General features: G+C 30.0%; 1 protein-coding gene across 18 annotated transcripts in view; it reads right to left on the reverse strand.

Moving 5' to 3' along the window:
- LOC116435176 (uncharacterized) overlaps window positions 1–19,344 on the reverse strand; it is a 384,264-nt gene extending 364,920 nt beyond the window's left edge. For 14 of the 18 annotated variants that reach the window (XR_004236703.2, XM_076372348.1, XM_031994457.2 and 11 more), the window contains exons 1-2: window positions 19,138–19,344; window positions 17,188–17,440 (exon numbers count right to left, since the gene is read on the reverse strand). The gene's annotated coding sequence lies outside the window, so the exon portion shown is untranslated. Of the gene's footprint in view, window positions 1–17,187; window positions 17,563–19,137 lie in introns of all 18 variants that reach the window. The other 4 variants (XM_031994459.2, XM_031994460.2, XM_031994461.2 and 1 more) reach the window with 4 other exon arrangements.
- Window positions 19,345–27,974: the final 8,630 nt, after the last annotated feature.

Raw genomic sequence — 27,974 nt, forward strand, 5'->3', positions numbered from 1 at the left:
AAAGTCACTTGTATTGATAGAGGAATCAGAATCCTGCTTTGTGCCGCAGGTTTTAATGTGTAGAGGAAGAAACAAGACTCATCTCGTTCAAGTCTTTAATTTTTTTATAATTAGCGCATGTTTTATCGTTGGCAATAATATTGAAGTTATAAATTAATTCGACAATTAGAGATATGTGTTTTTATATCACATGACAAATTGAAAAGAATCGATAACGTGGCAGTAAATTAAAACTGATGCAGTCATATACCTATCTATGATATATATATATATATCATTTTCTATCATAAGATAGATAAGGTAGACAATTATAATCACAAAATTTCTTTCTGCATGTTCATATAAATTTTGTTAAGTTTCATGTAGCTACATAATAAATTTAAATACATAATCCATACGTAAATTTCTAAAACATAATAATTAATACTGTCACCTTTATTACTTAGAAAGGAAAACTCAAGTATTTGTAAATGGTTACTGTTACAAAAGAAAAATTACTTGGTAATACAAGATTTTTATACACATTTTCAAAGATCAATATTAATTTTACAAATAATTTATAAATAATCTTTACTTCTTCACTGCGTGAAGTTATGACTAATTGCTTTTTTATATTCTGTTCATACTTACTAGGTTGAACACGTTCCCGGAATACCTTTAGTGCGCAAAAATATCGAAATTATTTCTTTTATGGCTATGTGCTTTTACCTGCTTTTATAAACCTACTAGAAAAATACCTAATAATTATTTTTATTTCAGTCTGCATTGATACATTATTGATTATTATTTACGTGATTGTTGTTAAGTGAGAAATATATTAAAGAACTACTAACTTCTTCTACTATTCTATGTACATCGTCATAGCTGATTAATGTTTCGAAACTTTTTACAAACAACCCAAGGTTTATCTCCAAATTTTGAAAAGTAGTAGAATTTTTATGGTTTGAACACTCCAAGATAAGCATGTATTTTATAAACAAAAATGAATTGATTTAAAAAAAGGATAAATTATCATAAAAAGGAAATAAACAGCGGATATTTTACTTTTACGTATCGTAAATACTACTTTATTGGAAAGTATTTTTTGAAATAGAAAAATACTGATAAATCGTTTACAAGTAGTAGAACAAAACGTTTGTAACATCTTTGCTATGAAATAACAGTATAGGGCAAAATTGAACTTCTATAACAGATTAAGGATAAAGTATCATAATTTTATTAGCAGTTGTACATATGTTTTGTTCCTTTAGTGAAAAATTGTAGGAAGTATTCATTTAAAATGAGATTATTTGTATTATTATTCGAATAAATATACGAAACTCTTGCAAATAACGAATAATGTAGGCAAAATATTGAAAGGATAAAGTTATTGTTAGTTTACTTATCTTAAGCGATTATTTATTCGAAACAGTCCAGAACTATCTCCGATTTAAATTGCCGCGGAACAAACAACACCATAAATTCTTACGCGAATTTAGAATGATTTTTATTGTTTTCCATCAATTGTGTTATACTCTCGATAGTAAAAAGAATTCTAAGGTTCTGTCAGAATCCTGAGATTTTGTAGCAAATTGTGTTAACTGACAGTCGAACGACCACGGATGTTCCAATCTATCGCTCGTTCAAACTGCAATAGGACAAGTTTTACGCGAGAGAATTGCAGTCAAGCACGGCATCGTTGAAGGCCGTGTCATACGATAGTTTCGCTTGCGCGTTACGATTATCGTAAAACATGTACGTGAAATAAAATTCCTGGGCTCGTTATACATTACATCATGACATTTGTGGTTTTTTTTACACGTTCGCTACCAGCGTCGTGTATACAATGCTTGTTAAATCCGTCTTCTTTTGAAGATTGATTCAAAATGTTCGTTCAAGATGCATTTTGAATAAAGAAAGTCAAATTAAATGTAAATTTTCTGTTATTAGAGAATGTTTATTAAAATTATTGCACATATATATATATAATATTATAATATTTCCTGAAGTATATACATTGCATTCAATAAATTACCGTAATCATGAAGATCATCACTGAAACAAATGATAATAGGAAACGTATTAATTGGCTTGCCAATAATCATAAGTGGGTCAACGTGTCGCATTCTACATATTCACTCGCATATTGTTATGTCCCAATTATGATATCATTACGTTAATCATATCATGGAGCTTTTATTTCTTTTTATTCGTTCAAGACTGTTTCCACTTGTCTCCATTAGAAAGACAGAAACTACAATGATTAATAAGAGTGTTAAAAACAATTAAAAATAAGATGTTTATAAAGTTTAAGTAAACAAATGGTTTGGGACAAACTGTTGCAATTGCAGTTCACCACAACAACAATTCGCTGTTGCATTTCACCCTGTCGTTCCCTGAATATGTATCTTTTTTTAATATTAAGTTTGTGAAGGAAAAAAACTTACGACTGCGCATTAATCAACCACAATACCTGTACTGACAATTTATACATTTATACATTTATACTTAATAATTAAAATTGAAATTTATAATAGCGTAATTATGAGCATTTATGATTTACAATACATTGAAACAAAATTTATTAATTAAAACTGCGTAAGCATAGCACGTTGAATACGTATAATTTTATCTATTTGAAATTTTGTAATGACACGAGTTTTTTTTTGAGTTAATATATTTCAGAATCAAATTTCATCTTTATACAGGGTAGTTCAGTAAAAATTATCACTAGCGTATCTTCACCGTTCCTACAGATTAAAAAAAAAATATATTTACAAAAGTCGTTCATTATAAAGGAGACTATATAATGTGGCAGCATATTTGACAGCTAATTAGCACTTGAACTGTCAACCATAAGCAAAGATCCCTGCGTGGTACAATTTTCTTTTATGTAGGCGTTCTCTAGCTTTCTGGCAATTTGTACTGTTCACGGTATAGTGCAACTCTGACAAAATAGCGGACTACCCACGAACGAAAAAGTCAGAGGGGCAGGAGGATTCTTTCACGCGCGACGTTCAGGCCGCCTCGGTTTTCGACGCATGGTCGTTATTAGCGTACGCCAATAACAAAGGACAGAAGCGAGACTGAGTGCGACGGAGTGAGACCTGAGTCGCTCAGAAGTCAATGCGGTTAAGCCCAGAAAACAAAAATTGAGAAAATTAATGTAATGGCTTTTGAAATTATTATACAACATATTTAGAAGTTATAAAAAGAAGAACATTCTGACCTAGGAAAAACGAAGAAACGAGTAAATGCTTTATTAACTAAAAAGAACATTACTTATTCCATTAAAATTTACAAAAATCGACTTAACCGCATTGGCTTCTGAGCGACTCATGTAATGACAAAGAACAAAGTTGACGGCACTATGAACTTTGATTTCTACCGCTATATCTCACTTCGTCGTACTCAGTTTCACCTCCATCATCTGTTATTTCCGCACGCCAATATTGACCATCCGTCGAAGATCGAGGCGGCCTGAATATCATGAGTGGAAGAATCCTCCTACTTCTCCGACTTTTCCACTCGTGGGTAGCCTACCATCTTGTCAGAGCTGCACTGTACAGTGCGTTCTCATGTGAGCCAAGCCGGCCGAAGGCCCAAAAGTGAAGAGGGACAAGGGGACTCGGCCGCACGTTCCACCTCGGTTTGCGGATCGGCCAGTAACAAAAACGTGCCGAAACTAATTTTGTCATTACTATTGGGCCGAGCGCCGTGAGTGGACGTTTCCCCTTACCTCTCTTCACTTTTAAGCACAGGCCGGCTTGGCTCGCGTGAGTAATGCACTGTACCTATGTGTACCATTTGGGACGAAAGTGTTAAAAAAAAACATAGATATAAGAGGACAGACCACTGTAATTGTAATGTCATAATAAAATAAAGTAATAATTACCTATTAAGTAAGGAATTCCTATCAGCTTAGGGTATCTTTATCTTATCTTTTAGTTTCAAAATTTAATTTCTTGAAACCCAATTGGTTGTTGTCATCATGGCGAAGGACTGCAGCATTCGGAATAAAAAGATTTTGTTAATTTATGGATAAAAATTTATTACCTAAAATGTAGCGTACCCATTTTCAGAAGTTTTAAGTGTTGCACAAATGGCAGTAGTTTAAAGTGGAAAATGCCATAAACAAATTTAATACTTTGCATGGGGGTACCGTCCTCTGTGTTTATGAACGTGTACAGGTCAAATCTAGGTATTATATATATGAAATGAAACGTAACTAAAATTATAGTCTTGCGCTCTCGATGTTTATAAAACCATAAAGAATTAATTTTAACTCTTTGCGGTCATACGTCTGCTTTCAACCACCAAAACTCTGTTCTGTACGACTTTATACGTTCCCGTCGTATAAAACTTGTCATTTATGTACAATAAAACTCTATCATTGTATTTTTGACTAAACTTTAAAGAAAGGAATAAATTTTATTTACAATATGTAACCATTCATTATATTACCTTCGTCCATTCCAACAAATTAATTGTAACTAGTATGATCCCCTTTTATAAAACTACATAATATGATCGCAAAGAGTTAAATGCTTATAAATAGTTAAATACCTAATTAAGATACCGTAAATATCTCACGTTACATCATAAAATACCTCACATTGAATATTTGATCCACTTTAAATTAAAATCTGTTACACAGTTTTGGAATTTTGCGTCGACAAGTTTCAGAGACATAATTTCATAAATAATGTAGTATTACTTCGATTTTAAAAAATAGCTTTCTCATAATACTTTGTGCACTGATGGCTTTAAAAAGGTTACATGAAATGAAAGTATAAAATATAAAATATAAAAAGTTCAATTTTTGTAACTGCCAGAATAGTGTAACCCCTTGAATGAGAGCATTCACGCAAGGCGCAGTTCTTAAGCTTAGCCTTGACTGACACATACTGCTTGTAGATATTCTGAATATATGGTCTGCTGACAGTTTTCAATTCCAACGGAAAACAAAGTACAAACCATAGTTATTCTTGAATTGTTTCTAGACTTCAATCTTGCTTGACATTGTCTACGGATTGTCGACAGATAACGTATGCAGATTGTCTACGAACACATGCTTTCGGGCAATTGTCCGTCAATCTGGGATAGGCTTCAGTGGCAACTAGGTGGCGAGTTTGCGACCGCTCGTATGGAGACACGTATTGCTACGCCGCGAGCAAAACACTTGATGCTCAACTTTAAAGCAATATATTTTCTTTCTGCTCGACGTGGACAACCCATCTGCGGTAAACCCGTCGCAGCATCAAATTGTTCGTTTGCAACGAATCTTGTGGACAAACGAGTAACTTTTTCGTTAGTTTTATACATTAGGACTACAGTCCAACATAAACAGTTTTAATTTACTAATTAATTAAAATTGAAATTTATAATAGCGTAATTATCAGCATTAATGATTTATAATACATTGAAAGAAAATTTATTAATTAAAACTTCACAAGCATAACACGTTGAATACGTATAATTTTATCTATTTGAAATTTTATAATGACATGAGTTTCTTTTCGAATTAATACATTTCGGAATAAAATTTCATCTTTATGCAGGGTGATCCAGTAAGAATTATCATTAGAATAACTTCGTCGTTCCTATGAATTAAAAAAGCTATGTTTATGAAAATCGTTCATTATAAAGAAGACTATAATCTGGAAGCATATTTCTCTATACATTGGTCAACAAAGATCGACATTTTCTACAAAGAAAGCATTCACTCGCGAATGTCGAAAATTATTAGTTTAGGAGATACATTAACATTAATTTAATTCTATTCTTTAAATCTTATTTTCCTTATTTTTGTGTTTATTAGTAACAGGAAATTTCGGTTTAGGGCATAAATTTGCGATACACATAATTCCATCGATAAAAATTAATTACGATATGATACATTTGAAGGGTTCATTCGCATCGACTTCTAAGAAGAAACTGATACGACAAAAATGCTTAACCTTTAACATGTTAGTTGTGGAATTTAATTTGAAAAATGTCTCATTTTGCATGCAATAAAATCAAAAACTCAAGTGTATACTCGCTAAACGCAGGACAAATGCACCTAGAGTATATTTTAATGAAAAACCAGGTCAAAACAAACTAGAATTACATGTTTATGTAAAAAAATAAATAATTCATCGTCGAAAAAATTAGTATCATTTCAAGCTTTAAAATGACGTGTATACTCGTCAAGCGCAATTAACTGGTTAAATACTGTGCGTTGTTCAGGAAATGAACAATGGTTGCAACACGTAACCGGGACGGCACAGGGGCAAGAGTGGTCTCTTGTTACGTGCTTTGTTTATGGTTTTAATTGGTTACGTGTAACTGCATCGACGAATAGCAAATCATTATCGAAAATGATGAATCGTTGAAGATGAGAAAAGATGAAATCTGACCAATTAGACCCGCATTCCCTTCAGGGTTCACCTCCTGAACAAACGCGTAGCAGTCGGATGGGCTAATCCCGACACCCTATGTTTACTTTTATAAATATAATGGGCCTTAACACATTGTTGATCGGCAATTTTACGTAGAAGCTATCCCATGCCACCGGTTATTACTCCGTAATTAAGTATAAAAGTGAAACAGTGTAAACAAATTTCAATATACTTTATTTATAGATGATGAATTGAAATGAAACTTTGGACATATTTCTTACATAACTTTTAATATTTTGCTGATGCAATATTCTATGTTGTCCGGCGTTTCACAAATTGAAATAACTAATGCAAGTGCAAACATGAATTAACTCGTGACCGGTCAACAACGTTTGGGTATGAAAACACGAGTTAACTAGTGATCGCTCACCAATGTGTTAAGCCGTGTTGTATACATCTGGCCGTCCTAGTACCTTCGTAAATAACATTAAACTACTTTCTCATAAATTCATTCTCACTAAAAATTTTTCCGGTTTCCGTATCTAGAACACCCGCATTTCTATTTACTTTCGCTCTACCGACAAATCTGCATGTTCTTTTCATTTTCTTAACACTTTAACACTCGCTTATGCATTATCGATTACTGGGTATTTTAGGGAATCATTCACAAGTTATACTCTTTGCGAATAACGATGACATTAACCCTTTGCGGTCCGAATTTTTCCTATTCCCAGTAGTCCAGTCTGAATTAATTTTCGACTGTTATTAATTCATTATATGTACACCTAAGAACTTTGTCTTAATTTTAATAAAATTACAAGCAGGATGAAGTATAAAATAAACCGAAAAACCATTAAAGGCCTTCATTGACTATTTCTAATATAATTTAATTAATTGGTATGCAGAAATAATAAAAATAATTAGAATTCTTAAATTTAAAAACCATGTTGAGCTACATTCGACGTTGGACCTGCTGCAAGGAAATTTATGTCGAATCAGATTCGACGTTGAACTGCAAAGGGTTAAACTGGTTCGATGAACACATTTCCAATAAGCGATTATAAATTTAGTAAAACCACAAATTGTTGAAAGTGCTAGCAATGATAGATTACCTTGATCATTGCGGCAACAATTTTTCATTTCTTACGCCTCCAAATATTTATTTACTATGGGTTATTGTAATCCCTCCCAAATACTAACGTTACAAAATTTCACATACTTCAGGGTTAACGGCGCGTGCCATTAACAACCTCAATATTCGACCTATCTATGTGTCGATATGATAGGTCATGAGCATTCGATCGATACAGAAGAATACACAGAATACACAGATTAATTTAGAAGAACTGAATCTAAATTGAATCAATTGTCGTTACCGAGACAATGGTTTATACAATAAATCATTGAAGGAATTACGAATTCATATGCAGTATTTCTTTTTATAACATTTCGCGTATGCAAGAATGACCAAACTGTATATAGAGTTATTATACAATTTATGTGTTATACTGAATTTACTTATAATCAATTTATAGTAAACCTACAATCGTTTTATTATTGAGAAAACTGAAGATACTTCGAAACATGATAAAGACAATGCCGATGAGATTATAAAGTATTTGGTAAGTGTGATCATCGAGAGGAAAGCTATACTATCAACAGCTTAACCCATAAACTGCCAATATCTTCCACGAAAATTATCATATAATTCAAAATATCAAACATATTAACCCAGTGACCACGTAAAAGAGTAACATTTAAATGTATAAAATAATATTAAAATGTGTAAAAAAAAATTAATATAGAAGAAATAATTGTGTTAGTTAAAGTAACTGGACCTTTTCTTGATCATATAAAAATATGATTACCTTATAATAAATATTGTTTACTGAACTGTAAGTAGGTAATTTTAACTTCGAACTAACTCTTAATACCGTTGACATTTCTATTTTCCTGAGTCAATTAGATTTTGAATATAAAATACATTTTCAGAATGTATTTACAACAAAAATAACATTCGACTCAATCTTCCTGTAATTGACTAACTTATAACGAATAAATTGGATAAACTAGAAACATTGGTTTCCGTCTCTTTATTATAAAATAAATAACTTTAGAAGTTTATATCGCTTAGTTTAATTATGTTGTAATTTATAATTCTATTAAATTTAGTTACAGAATGTAATAATTATTCTGTAATAAGTGAATTATAAACTAGAGTACTGTAATTTTAAATGTTCACTTGTGTTTTATATTATAAATAATGTTTGCTATATGTGACTTGTAAATAGGGACTATAATAACTTCTAGGTTAATGTAATATTATATCTTAGGTTAAACAAAGAGATTATCAAACTGCATACAACCAGAACAGCATTTTCGCAAGCTACTTTATAGATTCTTTTAAAAGTTTTAAACGGACGTCGTTATTACAGATCGTGATATTATGGACTAGCCATACACAGAATAGTCCATTACCTTGTTCCTATCAAATAATCAATAGTTCAATATCCAATTACATAATTTGTCACCACTGTGGTTGACGATGTATGAACTGACTTCAATGTGTTAGTATGCATGCCACGAAGCAAGATAAATTTTATATTTACAACAATAATATTTTTATACAATGATTCACTTTTTATCAATATTTTATATATTGTATTTGGAAGATTCACTGTGTACTACATGTAATCGATAAAACATCATGCAAATGGAGCGAATATTAAATCTGTCTCGTAAAACATATAAACAATTGTAATAAAGGTAATTGTACTGTACATAAACATTTATTTCTTTCACAAATAATGAGTACATTGTTAATAACAATTGACGAATGAACTTTATTAATTGTAAGAACACTTATTCGATTAAACCATGAAATTTGTTTTTAATAAATATATCCATTTGTTTATAACAGGTCCATCCTCACAGTAACTAATTCCAAATGCAAAAAAAAATTGAAAGTCTACAATAAAATTTATACTAACACTTAAGCAGTTGGTAATTCCGGGGCATGCAATATGTCAAATACTGGACATTCTATGAAACGATTTAGTGAATATTAATTCTGTTTCGACAATTAAAAACAAATCGATTTAAAAAATATACACAACATTATGGTAAAACTATTTTATTTCACGGATCGTAAATTAACACTAAAGCTAACAGACGGCACAAAATGACACATTCCTGATTTCTTTTTTTTGTAATTATTAAAAAAGTAACAGATGTTTTTCTGAGAAATTATTAAAGAAATTATTTAGCAATATGCAAACTGAACTATAAATTAATTAAAGTCTCAACTGGTGCACTCTTGAAGTTTCTACAGAGGAATTTTAAAAAGTCTATTTAACTGTTCGATAGTTTCAGTGTTAAGGAAACATATTCTTATGATGTGATACATAAATATAAATGAATTACATCGACAGTTCTTCGGAAACGCGCTAAAGTGTGGTCGGGTATTGATCGCAATAAATAAAAACACATTAAAGTGTTAATAAAATGTTCTGTGTCATCAAGGAAATCGAATTAGAGACCTTGTCAGATTCATATGTTTCTAAATAGAACAAATTGTATACACTGGTCTATACTATGTAATCAAACTCACAATAATCGTCTATCATTGCTTGCAATGAATTCAAATATGTATGTAGTCCTGTACTTGGAGGTAATATAGGTACAGTAATATAGTACACCCAGTGAACTTATAGAAAAGTTTTGAATTCTGCAATGTATGGAATTCTCAAAATTTTGTATGATTTCGGGCATAGAATTACACACAATTGATCTATAATTTTGTCATAACACTTCCTATATTCACCAGTGAAAGGCTTTTGAGATAATGCTTTTTACCTTCTACAAAGTGATTCCTGACTTGTACGGGTATTTCACTAATCTGTATTCACGGCTGTTTAAGCTGCTCATCGATACTATGTCAATACAGTAACGGTTGATCGAACTCGATACCTTTTATGGAATATCAATTTCTATTTTTTTTAATAAAAATAAAAATTTTCAATATACAAAAAGGTACATATAAAAATATATTTTAATTATTACAAATATTTAAGCATATTTAAGAAATTTAAACCTTTTAAATAAGCAAAATAAATTTAATACATTAATTTCATTAAATATTTCTTAAATTATTATTATTATTATTTCTGTAATAGACTGAAATATGAATAATAATTATAAGAACGAAATAAATCAATACAGTTGCAAATTATAAAACGACTGCATTCCGCTAAGAAGAATATCTGTTGCTATTGAAGATTACTGGTAGTAACTTGTATTTTGAAGAACAGTTTTATGTTTTTGATCAGAAATAAAATTCTATATTGTAGCCTTCTTTACTGGTTTTCGTGCGAACGAGATTGGCTCCATCATGTGCTGTAGTTAACCTTTATTTTACAACTAGACCCTTAGCTTCCAAACTGATTGCTTTTAAATTCTTTAAATGCGCTAAAATATTTATAATATTATTCTATAAAACTGAATACCATTTTATTTGGTAACGTCTGTAGAATGATTTCTATAAGGAATGATTTTATAGTATTTATTCATCATATATATTTTATAATTGATATACATGAAACACTAAAAATTGTATTATTCCCTTAAAATGAAGTTTCCTAAAACCTAATAATAATGGATAAGAACAGAATGTAAATTCGTATTAGAAATAATCTTCTGGAGAAACATTGAACAAATAAAAATTTTTTGGAAGCAGCATCGCTTTCCATTCAGGTCCAACATTTTATGATTGATCGAAAATTGTGAACGACTTCTGCCAATTAGACAAAAGAAAGTTGCTTATTTTTCGGTACCACAAAACATCGCTAATAAAAACAACGAAACTAATGAAAAAAACAAAGAAAAACTGGAAAGGAATATGTGAATAGAATTAACATTTCGGCTTTTTATAATCATTTTTCTTTCTTTGGAAACTTTAAAAAAGTAATTAGTGTTGTGTAATAAGACGATCTTCGTTTCTTTATAACTAATTTAGAACGTTATTGCTCTAAAGATAAGTTAACAGTGTCTACTGGCATAGAAAAAATATAAATAATATAATGATTCCAATAATTCGAAACTTTAACATAAGTATAATTCATATATGTATAGCCAACAAATTCAGTCAATATGGTACTTTTTACACTTATATAATTTTATTGTAAAATTATTATGTATGAAACCTATAGTAGGACAGTAAAATGTGATATTTCAAAGTTTCACGCAGAAGTAATCAATAACGTACATTATAGCCTAAAGTTGTATACTACAATAATACTACGATTTTGAGTATGTCAGATTGTAAAGTCTGTTATATCGTAAGACAATATTCCATTGAAGTAAAGTTGACCATATAATTGAAACACCGTTTACCTTGTACACCACTATTTCCAAATATTTACGATGAACACCTATAAATGCATTATTCATGCATGTGTAGATACGTCTAAAAGAATTAAAAATATAGATATTTTATACTAACGTGTGTATGACTCAAACTAGAAATGTTTCCTGTAACATGTAATTACATTCTCGGTAATGAGTTTTAACTAATTATAGCTTGTATTATAGTCTTCTAACTTACTGTCTCACTATCCTACCTTACTGGTTACTGAACTTGAAAGTTTATTTAAATTTGAATTTCATATTCTTCGGGAGCTGAAACTTGTTAGAGATTGATTTTTATTCAAACAGTTAAAAATATTCCTCAAATGGCGGATTGTATCGTATAAGATTACAGGAAAAAGCATAGCAACAGCGGTTTCTTTTTGAGAATGTTATCGACCATATAAACGAGGCAAATACGCTGTGTGCATTTACAGAGTTAATTTAAATATCAGTTAAATCTGAAAAATTGCATAGGTCGAAAATAGTGTTTGCATCGTGAAACAAACTAGGGACTACGTGCTTACATACATTGCAACATACACATATACACATTAATTTGCAATTTTCATAGCAAATTTATGTCAATATGCTGAATAAATTACCTTACATTTTGCGTACCTTGACCATGTGAACCAATTAAGCAATCGCTATAACTTTCTTCTTTCCCATTAATTCATATAAATAATTTTCTCATTACGTTTCTGTATACAGGCGGATGTATACCATCAAAAGAATATTATATTTTACGTATTATATTATTTGTACGTACTTTCATATAATAACAAATAGCAATTTATGAAAAATGTCATTTTCATAAGTAAATTTATAGCGTCAGTAAATTAATTATAGATTACATGTATGAAAGAAATTAAGATTAATATTATTTGCTAAAACTTTTTCCCAAATTTATGTTAATGTCAAACTAATTTGGTTATTTTTCTTCCTGTTTAGTATTCATTATTTATTTAGTAGCTTAGAAAATTCCTTTTATTTGATTTTCATTCATGCAGTATAAGTACTTTTCCTAAATAATGCATCAACGACTGATTGGAGATTGGTTTCTCGGTACATGATTCTTATGCATAATAATTGTTCCCTGTATATGATACCTAAATCCCAAATGAGTGATGGGAATGTATTTACTGTACATTTTTGTACAACTTCATACACGTTTTAATATGAATGATCACATAGAGGGATGAATGCATTTATGTACATGAGATGTATTGGACTTTATAGTAACTAAATTACAGATTTCTAAACGAATTCACTATTCCATACAGCAATTTATAAAAAAAGAAAATAAAATACAGTGTTATTGTCTTTACGTACGATTTTGTTTGTTAGAACAACGACAAATAAATCCACTATTTAAAAATAAAATTCATAACTGAAATCCACGGTTTAAAAATAACTATTTCTTCCAGTTCTCTCATTTCGGAAGGTAATATTCTATTATTCTTGTCAAAATATTTATAAATAATATAATTTCTTTTAAAGTATACAAATGATTGATATAATTCGTAACACAAACATCAAATTTCATCAAAGAATATAAATTTTGAATACCTTATACGAATCCTAATTTTATTTTATTCATCGTTCATTTCACGTTTCTCCATAAAAACATTCAACTGAAAGTAATAAATGTGTCTGACATACATAACTGAGCATGTTCACAGGAAAGGGGTTATGAACAAATAAGAGAAAACAAATACATTTATTAATTAACAATATCCCTTATTCTGGTTTCATAACAATACTCCAATGCACTTATCATTTGTTGTCCTGTACAGAAACCTGTTGTGGATTTACATATATGTTAATTCCACAAGTCTTATCAATTACAATGCTTTATTTTTCATGATAAGTTTTTTCGTTATAAAATATACGACACTGCATTTTAAGCTATTTTATTTTGTGCGTATTTTAATTAAACTGCAGATTTTATCCGTTTCCCTATTTTTATACACAAATGCAGAGAAACCAGAATCAATTAGAAAATTACATTTTTCATTGTAATGATTTCAGTAAATTATAATTCATATAAAACTGTATCAAATTCTATTGTGTTTATAGATATAGAAAAAGTTGAACGTAAACATATACACCTGACCCTCCATTTACGCGAAAATCCATTCCATGTGGATTCGTTTTACGCGATTGAAAATCGCGTAAATACAGTCCGTCGGTACAAGAGAAAACAAACTAGTGGAAAGAAAAGCTGGTATAAGTTTCAAAAACACATATTTATTTCACATAGCCAAACAAAAAAAATAGGAATACTGACATTTCAGAAAACAAAAAGTACATTTTAGTCAGTGTTACTAAATTGGGATCGTGTAAATTAGGACTGCGTATAAGATCTATTGCATAAACAGTGTTCTAATTTACCACGTAAATAAGAGACTCGCGTAAATCGAGGGTCAGGCGTACCCGTACGTATTTTGTTGCGACGGCCACTGAATGGTAATAAATCTTGCACACAGTAAAATTTCATTTTTATTCGCATTTCAATTTTGTTCACGTTACATGTACTGTCATATCTATGAATACAAGGGAATGTAAAAATATAATTTTATTGTGTTATACATAAACGTGTAGCATGCAAGTTCGAAGGAATTTCATAAATTTTCATGCAACGTGACACAACACTGCTTGAAATGCAGTCATGCATATCATTGATTACGTTTATCAGATATGCGGGTGAAACATATGCGCGACCACATGACACTTATCACATAAATAAACCGAATCAATATTGCTGTAATCTATTATGTTCTTACATTTATGCAGTGCCGACACGTTGTTAGGTATAAAAGACAAATTTTTATCTATTTTTGACCGACTGCAGTTCTAGTTATCTTTCGTGAGAATAGTACGGCGCCTGACAATTATTCATGGCATACAAGTGACGGATTGAGAACGTCAAAAACGATGAAAACAGCTTGAAATTCGGCCAATTGCTTTGCAACGAATATGTACGAGATGCATATACATATACAGAACTCGCTTGCATTTTCCGTGCTTTGTAGTCAAGTTCGAGTGAAAGGACGGTAGATATGTATATATATATATATAAATGCACGGACGATCATTCTTTCCGGCAAGGAACAAATAGACTCTGCTTAATTACGAACGTTACTTGCTACAACACTGAACTTTTGAAGATACCTATTTATTCATTTCAACTAAATTCTTTTTAAATTTATAGGAGATTTATATTTTTGATTAAATGTGAAATCTTACAGTAATATACTTATTATTCTTTATGTACAGGGTGTTTTATTTGTATTCCATTAAGCGATATCAACATGTCCTATCATTTTTAATTAAAAATAAGAGGACAATTTTATATACGCATAAAGTCGTAAATGCTTTTTGAGACGATTATAACAAAAACACCAAAATTATAAATAACTGCTTCTGTAATCGATCTTGTATCGAAACATTGCTATTTACTATTAGCGTTTTATTGGAATTGCTGAACACTAGAACTATCTCACCCGTCAAAATGACAGATCTCAGTTTTGTTATTCCGTAATTAGTGATATCTGAAAAGTGTTAAATATCTGAAATAATTTTAAAAGTGAATAATTACATTTTGAATAGTATAACGAATACATGAAAAACGGAAAAAATTTTATTATTACAATTTTAAAGACTACATGTTAATCGGTTAACTGCTTGGTAGTTCTAGTTAATACTTAACCAACCTAGCGGGCAGACATCTCACTTTTTCCTTAACAATGAATTGCCATTTATTTTGTCATTTAGTAAGTCTTGAATTGAGGATTGCGATTAGATAAGTACCTTTCTTGCAACACAATTTTTAATCAAACAAATTAGTAAAAAAGGTTCTACTTACAGTCTTTTTAGGCGGTTGTCTAAATGTTAATATTACACTTATAAGGAAAAACAATACCCTAAACCTCAGTAAACATGATTAACTGATCGAACCCAATGTTTTGGTATTTTTGTTGTGAATTTTTAATAAAAGTATTTACAACCACACTTGTATATAAAACATTTTTGTTTTAATTTTCAATCATACGATACGTTAATACCGTTTGGTGAAATAAAACTGAAATACTATATGTTTTCTTATTTCTGAGATAATTCTAGAAGTAGTTGCATTATTGTTATTAGGAAAGAATATGTTTAGCACTAAACGTACGAGCACTTTATACATATTAATTCCTACCGTAACTAGTCAAATAATTAATTATAAATCAAAAGTACACAAGTTAGACGATAAATTTCTTTTAGTGGCAACAGACACGAAAGAAAAAACAAAATTTGAGGAAGTGATTAATCGAATAATGTAAGTATTGATATAAAATTAAATAAGTAAAAAAAACAGAATTCTAACTTAAATTTTTAAAAGTGGTCATTTGATCAGTCGCGGTACGTTTAATGTTAAATCAAACGATGCAACTGACATTTTGAAAATAAACATTTAAAAAACTGGTTATATATACAAAATCATCAAATCAAATATATTATTTAAAATTTCCATTTACATATGCACACCAAATGTATTAAAATATTCAATTAAGTATTAAGATGGTAATAAAAAATACTTGAGATATAAAATAAAATGTAATATACATTTTATAAAAAATGATTTCTATCTATATTACAGTCGAAAATAAATTAATCTTCGCTTAAAGTATTATAGTATATCATATTTAATCAAGATAACACGAAACTGTGAACGACGATTGTAATTACTTTGATCACCACAGACAATACACCTGCTCCGCATTAACTGAAAATGCTAACTAAACTCAGTTTGCACGAGAACTGGGAAAGTACACAAATACCATCAAGGTACACAGAAAGTACAACAAGACGTGTATTCGTATCAACATATGTAATTATTTGTGCACGCTTAATTTATCCCCAATTGACAGTCCCTTTACAGTTCGTATGTACTATGTCAACCTTTAAATAGAGCCTTTATTAATTTATTCAAGAAGAAAATGATAAGACGTAACTAGAGCTTTCAAACTATATAATATGCAGTAATAATGTAAGACAAGTTTTTTCTTGCAGTTACATCAAAATAATGATGTGATATTGAAAAAACAAAATTCTATCGATTATAGTAAAATACAAATTTTATATAGATATTGCCTGTTCGTTGCGAATGACCGTATCAAAAAAGGTTAATCCCCCCCCCCCCCCATGTATGATCATACTTTCCCGGAATAAAAGTCGCTCTGGTTAGAAAAATAAAAGCAACAAACTCGTCCGGTACAATACTGCAGAGATTAATAAGTCGAATAAAAACGGGATATCGATCGGATAATTCGTAGAAATTCGACTGCACGTCAAAGCGGTTCGATTCCCAGTTAAAACATTCAGGAAGGGAAAAATAGACGCAAACGAGTGGAAGCACGACGAAAAAACTTACCGTCGACAAATCGGAATCCGTGGAGATACTTCCTCCTCTTGAAAGCTTTCGCTAAGGTTGAAACGAGGACGAGAGTCCCAGAAAATGAGAGCCAGCTTACAAGTACCGCATCGATTTTGTATCGGATCGTTTTCCGAATGATTGTTCTATTCACTAACGGCTATTCCGTGCGACCGCACACCATTACGAAGCTAACAGTCTTTAGTATCGACGCTAATTGAAGACCGTTCGTCTATTAAAATTACAGTAAGTACTGAAGTCAAAGAAAATTTGTGTCAACGGTTTACGTCGTCACATTTAATTGTCTGCAATTGTTTTATCGTCGTTTGGTAATATAACGAAAATAAAGAGAACCGAAATAGAATCCAATATTCACTAAATGAGAGTGTAACAGGAAAAGAAAAACAGCTGATAAGATAACTATCCATTTATCAGAAACAAAATGAATCACTTTACTGATAGACATGTAGAAAATTAATAGAAATAAATACATAATAGTACGAAAGTGTATGCACATTTTTGGAGTTCAAATTGAAACATGAGGGTATAAACATAAATATAAGAATTTAGATAAAACAGAGAAATAACATTCATGTTTTGCCTATGTTTAATTTGTCGTGATTGCGAAAAACTGTATGGAGGAATCAAAAATATCAAACAGAATTGCATTATGAATTACAGACGATAATTCGGCGCGTTGTGTCGGAAGATTAAACAATAGCGCTTTAACGATATCGCAATCCGAATTTCTGTATCCTTCCGTGATTCTAGAACAATTTCCAATCAGGAGCTGTTATTAAACCAAATTGTTTTCATTTGAAACTCTTCAAATTGAAGCGGAATACGATTCTTTTTATGTGAATCTATAAAAATCCCTTAACAATGCATACATGACAATACTGTTTGATATATGCGAGCGTGGATATATGTGGAATACCTGGAAAGGCTGTCACCGCCGGATTTCAGAAACATTTTCGAGGAAACAGTTTGAAGTTAATATATGTACAGAAAGCTATAAATTGGACTTGTAATATCATAACAATACTTCAATGAACAGAAAATTTTAAATATACGACAACGTAAATTCCAAAATCATTAAATCAATTACACAAATACCTTATTATACTGATTATCAGATATTTTTTAAATAGCTCGAACAGTTTTCTCAAGAATTTGTCAAATGTTTTAACATTTAAAATTTCTTGAGAGTTAAAAATCTGAACATAGCATAAATGTTATGGCATAACTATTGTATTCAACAGAAAAGAACAGTATTACCTACTATTTTTATTAAAACTCCTTATTATAACATGTTACCTATACTGCAGTACTGTTTACAAACACGTGTAACATTGTCTAGTAATGAAAGAATAAATAAGGAAACGTCTTAAAAGACTTTTTATTTCAAATGTAAGCAAGTAATGATCACAGAAGCCTCTAGAAAGAACGTTATTTCTCCTGACATTAGAGACACATGCGTCAACAAAATAATAGAAAACGAAAATAATGGAAAACAATAGCAAATAACAAAATCATAAAACTGGATTCGACGGAAGTAGTCGGAAACCGCGCGTTTGCGGGGGCACAAATTAATTAGTCCTGTCAGCGCGTTATATTCGTCGGGGCTAATAGACACGGAAGGGAGCACGATGAGTGCTGGAACCGAGTTGTTTGCCAGCTTATCGTCAAACAAAGTCCACCTGAATCACTGCACAAAACCGGAAGCAGTTTCGACCGGCGGTGGCTATAAGCGATCAATTTACATCGTGGACACCGGTTCACCGGAAACGAAGTCACACGATAATGTACCGATAATCAGCAAGCGACGAAACGCGGGCAAATCGGATCGAAAACAACACTCGCGGGCATCACGAGGGCATCGAATACGCGACGGCGAACTCGAATGAATTTAATGATAAAGAGAAAACGGGAAATATCCGTTTGACACACCGTGACGAGCAGATGCGACTGTTGGTGGTCGAAGATTGAGGATGGTACTGATTCGACGACACTTTTCGGAGGGTAGAAAATCCATGGAGAACCGTGGACGCAGTGCAGACGTACGCGCGCGTTCGCTTGCTACGAAGGAAGCGGTACCACTGAAACGTCGGGGGGTTGCCGCTCGGCGGGCGGCCTCGACTCGCTTGGGGCTGCTAACCGTAGGCCAGCCAGGGTTGGTGCTGACGAAACGACGTAGGTGGTGGTGGCAGACACGCGCCGGAGTATCGAAAGATCTCACTGCACGGAGCCACCTGTCGAGGCGTAACTTACGAAACTTTCGGTGCCACCGAACGTAATTTCTTTTCCGACAAAATATCGCGCCGGGAAATTCGTTGAATTCGCTCGGGATTTTTCTCGTGACGAAAGGATATCTCGGTGTTAACATTTAGCCAACCGAAGGAGGAATTCTTCCAATTCTTCCCTAGCAACGCATTGTCATTTATTTTGTTTATTTTTTTTCTTTTTTTATTTAGTAATTCTTGGATTGGGGGAATTTGCTATTAGATAAATATCTTTCTTGGTTTTGTGAAATATAATTTTTTATCTGTTCAATGAGTTTAATTAAAGTTAACGAAAAAGAGTATAGTTGTAGTTTTTTTTAGGCGGTTGCATAGGTGCGGAGGTAACTGTACCTAATATGGAACACACGTATTAAAAACCATGATAGAAATAGAAATGTTTCTTTTCTTGAATAAAATAGACGTTAAAACGTGGAAAAAAAATATATAAATAGTAGATACTTGTATGTTGATAGTTAATTATGTACGAATTTAAGTCTTTTAAAAGTATATTAAAGGTAAAAAATGTTAAAAATGGCGAGCTAAACAAGCTTTTCTACGTAACATAAAGTATCTACGAAAGTAAAAGAAACATTAGAAACTCATTTTTATAGTGAACATACATTTTTGTTGAATTACAAAGAATAAGAAAGAAGTCTTCCACCTTTTTAGTCTCTTATTATATTAATTTTCTTGTTGTTCTTTTTCTGTATGTTGGACAGATAAACGACGCACTGGAAACAACGTATTTCACGCGAGATTAATACACTGTATAATTGCATTCATTAATAAGGAATATGTAGTTGCTTACCAATAGAAAAATCATAACTGTAGTAAGGAAAAGCATAATAACCATACTTCTGAATACCAACTTGAAGACAAATATGTTTAATAATAAATCATAAAAGAGTAATATTTTTTAAACTACCCTTACTAAAACATGTTACTACTTGTCTCGTTTCTCGAAAAGCTTATACTTTACCGAATACAATAGTGCTTCCTTTTCAATATTAGATTTCCAACTTTTTCCTGACTATTAGTATGATTTTTCCTATTATTAACGAAATTCTTTGTTTAATAACAGATGCATTTACTTATTTATTTAATTATTTACCGAAATATTATGAGATTCCATATTATGTACAATTATTCTACTGCAGAGTGCGTGTCTCACTTTGAAACGGTCAAACTTCATTAGTTTGTTCTATGAACAGTGACACAAAAAAGTCATACAAACATTGGTCTGCAAATCAAGTTTTTATAAAGAAAAGTTAAACGATGCATATAAAAAATAAACCCTAGTTCGTTACTGATACATTATAAAATAATGTAATAATAATATTAGCCGTTTGATATTATTATTACAAACCAATAATATAAGCGGAATAAGTATCAAATTCGGAAATTAACAAACTTAGCCTCTTAAAGATTTCTAGCATGAAATTTCTTAATTAATTATTAATTAATCTAGTACAAAATGCTAATAATCAATATTTTACTATTATTAAATTAATTTTTCAGCTTATTTAGAGCGTTAGAATCATTAGTAGTTTAATGATTTGATAATGTAGTAACTTAGTAGTTTGGAGGTATCAGTGATGAAATTAACGAAATTGTTAGTTTATTTAAATTAATGATGTTACAATTATTGGAAAGCTGTATCTAACGGAACTTGATTCGTAACGCAGTATATAGAAAATAATAGTAGCATTTGATTTCTGATAAAAATAATTGTAAGATATATAAATCTACATAAATAAGATAAGCAACAAGATATAAATCTATTTTGTAGAAAGTTAATTAATCAACTACGATTTTGTCTAAGATATTTTAGCTCAAGATAAAGCATTTTGAAGACTAATTTTGATAAGATACTTTTTACCAATTTCTCACAATTAGCAAACCTAGATAATGTATGTATATGAGAAAAATTGTAGAAGAAACAACGTATATAATTCAATTAACTAATGTCATCAGAGGAGAGGTAAAAACAGATATTTTAAAAATGTTACCTTGTATTTCTCAATAATTTGAACATATTCACATGAGATTTTACTACATTTCCTATCGTATTTCGATGAAATAATCGTGTCTTTAAGGTTTCTTGGAACAAGCAGTTGCAAGAAATATTTCTTCTAAAGCAAGTAAATATAGCCCAGATTTACACCATGATATATTTATATAATAACAGCTTATCACTGCATATGATTTTATTGAAATGTTTTTTATTTCTATTCAACAATTAAAAATGTATAAAAAATACTAACTGACAGGTAGAAATGCATGTATATGTATATTAAACAGGGTTGCCGGAAAGTGCAAAGGGATGAATATAGGAAAATGGAGCGTGTTATCCAGATTTTATGACGGCCTGTGTTACCCGTAAACCTGTAATTACGTATAACTTGATCCAAATTGATCAAAGAGTTTTGAATAGTTTAAAATTTATATTCCAAATTTAGGTATTCAAATTACAATACGAATTTATACATATAAATTGCGATAAAAATAACGTTTCAAGCAAAAATTTGTTCTAAAGCTGTAAACTAAAATTTAGAAAGCTCCTAGTGCAGTTACAGCGCTGCTGAAAATACTTGTTAAAACATAAATATATTTGTATAAAAGATCCATTTACTTGTAGAAGGAAAAGACAATATGAGTAAAGTAAATACAATATTAGCATTTTAATAAATAGACCAATCGATGTTAAGATTTTTTTAAATTTGTTATTTGTTATACGTGATTTATTATCTGTTTATTGCCAGATTACGTTTCTTGCAATGTATAACTTTTGATTTCGTTTCATTTGATTTCTTCTACTAAATATTTTATTCGTAGGGGATAAAGACAAGTACATCCTATTTAAAAATATGGTATCATTAACGATCTTTTTGCCACAGACTTTTATGTAATCACAATTCCCTGTGTGGCAAGATATTGACATAAAGGTGATTCTACGGATTTATATAACAGACTGTGCGTAGCTATCACGCCGTAACGGCTATATGCCGCACTTGCTACACGATTGAAGGTAGACGTACGTATACATGTAGTAAATAGGTGACAATGCCTTCCTATGCTACGTATACACGTCACTTCACCACTCTCACCCACCGTTTGCTTCTGTCGCTGCTCTCACCTTTCAAGGAAAACTTTTTCATCGATTTCAAATTAGTAATTATTTCGCCGCATGTATCATACCATGGAAATCTAATAAGAAGAAATATAATACATGGATACATAAAACAAAAGCACAACCGGAAAATTCGTGTAAAAATAGATGCACATTTTTTTCGGAAATTGATAATACTAAACTGAAGATAAATTGATAAAGTATATCAATTCTGGAACATGTGTGCCAGTTTTTAAAATTAGGACGTGGGTTTTTGTCTCGACAGGTTTTTTGGATGGATCATATAGGACATACGTGTCTAGGAAAATTAAATAATATCCCAGTACAAATAAAGATATATCAAAATTGTCTGTCAATGCAACACCAGATAGTGAAATCCGATATCGATACTAACCTTCATGTACGAATAAAAGTAAAGTATCTAATAACATATACCTATGCTTTCCAAAAATGCATACTTATATCTATGCCAAATAATATGAATAACAGCATAAAAATTAAATATCACTTTAACTTAATAGATACTTACAATTAAAATTTGTAGGGGAATCTTTGAATTCCTAGTGTAAAAAATAACATTTCTGCAACTGTAAAATTGCAGCTAAATACATTACCTGAATAAAAATTATTCTGCAGATTGATGTGTTGTTTATTGTCATGCTTATTAATTGGAGACAGCTGTATGTATATAGTCAGAGTAAATTACAAAATGATAAAATAACATACATACATATGTATACATGTCTCACAGAAAATCAAAAGCACACATAGGGCATACATATATGCCCTATCAGAGTCAAAGGATTAAAGGCAATTTCCTAAGTTTTGAATACTTTTGCTTTTAAAACCATACGTTACATGAAAAGGTTGTACGTTTTAATAGTTTGTACTGTATGGTTAGTTTTAAAATACAATTTACACTTAGGTGAAATAAACGTTAAGTATTGTGGTTAACAAATAAAGGATTCAAGAATTCAAAGAATTCGTGCCAACAATGTTCCTCGATACTATTATAGGTGTTATTGTTGATTTTGAAAATTACAAATTTCAAAGTATATATGGCAATGCAAACTGTAAAAATTGTAAAATATTCCGCACTGCATTTTTTTCAGACAATTCGTAAAAACGACTGTAACATTGGAGGAAAAATTATAAATAAAAATACCAACCTCAAAAATCACATTAAACAGAAAATAAACAGTAATTCTGAATTAATTCGTAAAACTTTCTTATTTATAATAAATATTTCTAATATATTGTAGATTAGTAAATATGAATTTCAACTTTCATATTCTAGAGATGGTAATCTTAAAGGTAACATTCTATATCTACTTGAAAAGAAATTAAATCGTAAGCGAAATAATTCTATTATTAATCGCAAGTAAATAATTTTGATATTTCTAATATTATTATTAATCAAGTACCTTAATAGGAAATATTTCTAATTTAAACTACACAAGGTTACTTAAATTAATATAAATTAAATACCGCGTCGGTGCAAATTATCCGGCTTTCCTACTAAAGTTGCTCACCCTTCTTAAATTAATATGCTAATAGAATTAACGGAGACATACACTTACTGGTATAATCAATAGAGTGTGTTCCTCATTTAAGATAAGTGCATAAATTTCCAACATATTTCAGTACCTCCGATGTATTATCACTGTAAATTATACTACAATGTAACCTCGTTCATTAAATTTTAAGTAATTTATCTCATCTCTGTAATTTTACTAGCAATGTATCGTAAATTCGTGGGCCGGTAAACACTCATTTCCATTTGTCGAAGTGTGATAAATTGTAAATACTATATTCTAAGTGCCATAAATTAACGTTCATATTCTTCTCATTGTATCCCTTCTACCTCGTTATATTTATTGTTTTAATGAATTTATAATACGCAAAATATGTAAAATTCATTAATAAAACACACTTAAAAATTGTATGTGATATGTAGATAAATATTGATACATTAACTTTAATTTTCTAGTAATCAACTTAATTCCCAAAACTTACGTATACAATATTAATATGTATTAATCACGTTTATTAATTAACTACGTGATAGGTACTTACATCTAGTATATCGAACAATATTAAAAATAATTCAAAGATTTTAATATATTCATGATATCTAATACTTCTACAAATTAAAAATTACACTGTTCCGTATTATGTGTTTAAGAAATCGATGTAGACTTTTATATACCAATAAAAAACAAAATACCAAGAAATAAATTATCTTGATTTACATTTTTCTTGCAAAAATATTTTTCATATAAGCAACCAATTATGAGTCATTTAAAGCAATCGAATTGGATAAACTTTACCGGATGTGAAATAAATAAATATAATAAAACTGCATTATATTTGAATATACAAAACAACGATGTATTCATACGAATAATGAATAAAATTTAAGTTATCTTTAGTGGAACTCTGTACTTACTAATTCCTTTTTAATGATAATTTTATAAAATTTTTTTTTAATTCACTGAAAGCACGTCGTTAGTAAATAAAATAACAAGGTAGTGATTTCAATATGATAAATTATTCGCATGACATTAAACATCGAATGTAAAATATGATTGAAGATAGTGATTTTTCAATAATATTATTTTAAATATTTTTTTACGTAAAATGATGCAAAGAAATATTCTATCTACAAAAAGGCATAAAGTTTCATTTTAAAAAATAATGTATTTGCATTTCGCAACTATGTCAGTATTGAGAGAATTGTCATTTGAGAGAAAAGTGATATTGCAGTGTGTTATGACTTGCCAAATAGTGTAAAATTTACCTTCACGATATTTTCCTAATTTCAATGGGGACAGAGTTACAACCTGTCCTAGTTACTAGTTACTCCCTGTATATATTTTACACATAAAACTCGACTATTCGTCATTAAACATTTTCTTTAAACATTAAAAGCTTTCTAATCATTTTTATTACAAAATTAACTTTCAACAGTACGTTACAAGTGGAATTTATATCAGACAAATGGTTGAACTAACAAAAAATTATTAAGATCGTGTTTAAGATACGTTCTTGTTGAAAAAGCTTTGTAGATGTTTCTTCTGTCTTTATTCCGTCCAGGACAAAGAAATTAAACATTCTTTATACGAGGGCAAATACAAAGAAACTCAATCTTATATTTTTCATTGACAAAAGACTTCCACTTGACGTTTTAAATTATACGTACAAACAAGAGGTTCTTCATAAGTTTATTTATTTTTACAAACAAAAATTTTGATGATTCATATCGTATAATTTACTATAGGCTAAAAAAGTATATTTTTTATTTGATACAATAAACTAATATTATTACATCCCCTGGCTTGTATTAGTAAAAATATCAGCATTTTATTCATATAGTATGTTTCTTTCCTTTTTCATGATTATTGTTAATGTATAGTCGAAAGAATTTTTAAAAGTATAGGCTTCATTTTCTACCTAGCATATTACATGTGTTTCAATAATTTCGTAATGTCTAAACTTTTGTATAATAATTTTTAAGATATAGAGATTTCTGTTAGGTTAGTAGTTAATAAATAATATCGAAAAGTTACTATATATTTTAAAATAAATATCAAAAAACATACTTTAAACATGTATACAAATGTTCTCATGTAATTCCTTAACACTGTAAGAAAATTGGGAGATGTACTCCATTGTAATATAATGTCAAATTTATAAAATAGAATAATTCTTATTATTTTATTTTTATAAAATCAAACATTTTCACAAAGAGAATATATTTCAAAAGATGAAAAGAATTGTAGGTTCGGTAGATCTGGTAGAGAAAAGAAATAAAAAGAATAACAACGCAGAAAACAGAGCCAAACGTGATAAAACCGATGAACGTGGTCCTTTGTTGTAACATCAGATGTATTTCGTTTAGCTTTTGAGCGTGTACATTGCCACCTGAAATAAAAAAAAATAAATGAAACTTTTAAAGGTTAGAATGATAATTATAATGAAAACTTACTTTGTCTAATGCTGTCTTGTAATGTATTATTTTTTAATAATAAAATAATAAATAATATTCATATAAAAATTGCTTTACTTAACGGTTTGGAACTAAATGGGTTAATGAGAATCATAAACCTCTTTTAAAATACATACAGATTATATGTATAAATATTGCACTACAAAGCGAGGAACGAAAGCAAAGTGCACCGGCAACTGTCGCTGTACTGACAAATCAAAAGAAGCCAGGGCAGTACGTACATATCTGCTTACAAAGGAAGTCTCACAATAACAATGGATAAGTATGAAAACGCTGAAGACCTTTTCTGTGAACTCGGTATCACTGATTAGTGGTAAACATATGTTCCCAGTCTTTTTCTCTTGAAAGTTAAAAAAATAATTGCAACATATTCCTTAATGTATTACTGGCTATAACCAAGATTATAAATAGAATTCTATGTTGAAAAAATGTTTATTTTTGAATAAACAAAAGACTATTAGAATAATGACTAAATACCAATATTTCGAAGTTAAATGTTCACAAATTTATTAAATAATATTTGTTTAAGTAATATAGGCGATAATAACATTCATATATTCATATTCAACTTTTCTTATTTTCAAGTAAGTAGGACGTCTTACAAGTAAGTGTAAAAGTTGAGATTACAAATATTAAGGAAATGAAAGTTATTAAACTCTCTTTGTTTAATGTTTATTCGATCACTTAATCGTTGTATATGGAAATTATGTAGTTACACTTCTTTTAAAAATAATTTATGTTCTACATAAATTTTGTGAATAAACAAACAAATGAAAAATTATTAATTAATTGCCTTTAATTGTAATATTCTATTTAATCCGTGAAATCTTATAAACAAAGTATTGAAAAAATGAAATAAAAATATTAAGTTCCTAAATATAATGCCGTATCAAAAACTGAAATTCTAATGCTTAGTAGTTTCCTTTGAAAAAGTATCGGAAATCATTTTTCTTACTGTCGCACAAATGATTCATTTTAAAGCATTCAAATAAAATCGTTAACATAGCAAAGGCAAAATGTTTTATAATAAATAAATTTGCTGTAGAATACTTTCCATTTTATTTCACTTTGAGCAAAATCCAAGATAACCTCACGGGATTACTTGCAGTTGCTCACGATAGTATTCGAGCGCTTAAATTCGCAACCTCTTACATACGAAATGTATAGTCTGACAATAAATTTTTTGCAATAGAAATTTAAATTGATTCATATTGGCTTTTTAGCTACATCGCCGCGAGCGTACTTTGAACAAATAAATTCAACCATCTATATTTTGTTGAAGTAACAACAGGTTTCATGACTTAATGAGACATGCATGGAAATCCATGGAAACGTCAAAGAAATGAACAATTCTAACACTTTTACT

The sequence above is a fragment of the Nomia melanderi genome, chromosome 11 (genome assembly GCF_051020985.1).
Source record: "Nomia melanderi isolate GNS246 chromosome 11, iyNomMela1, whole genome shotgun sequence".
In the NCBI taxonomy this organism is placed as follows: domain Eukaryota; kingdom Metazoa; phylum Arthropoda; class Insecta; order Hymenoptera; family Halictidae; genus Nomia; species Nomia melanderi.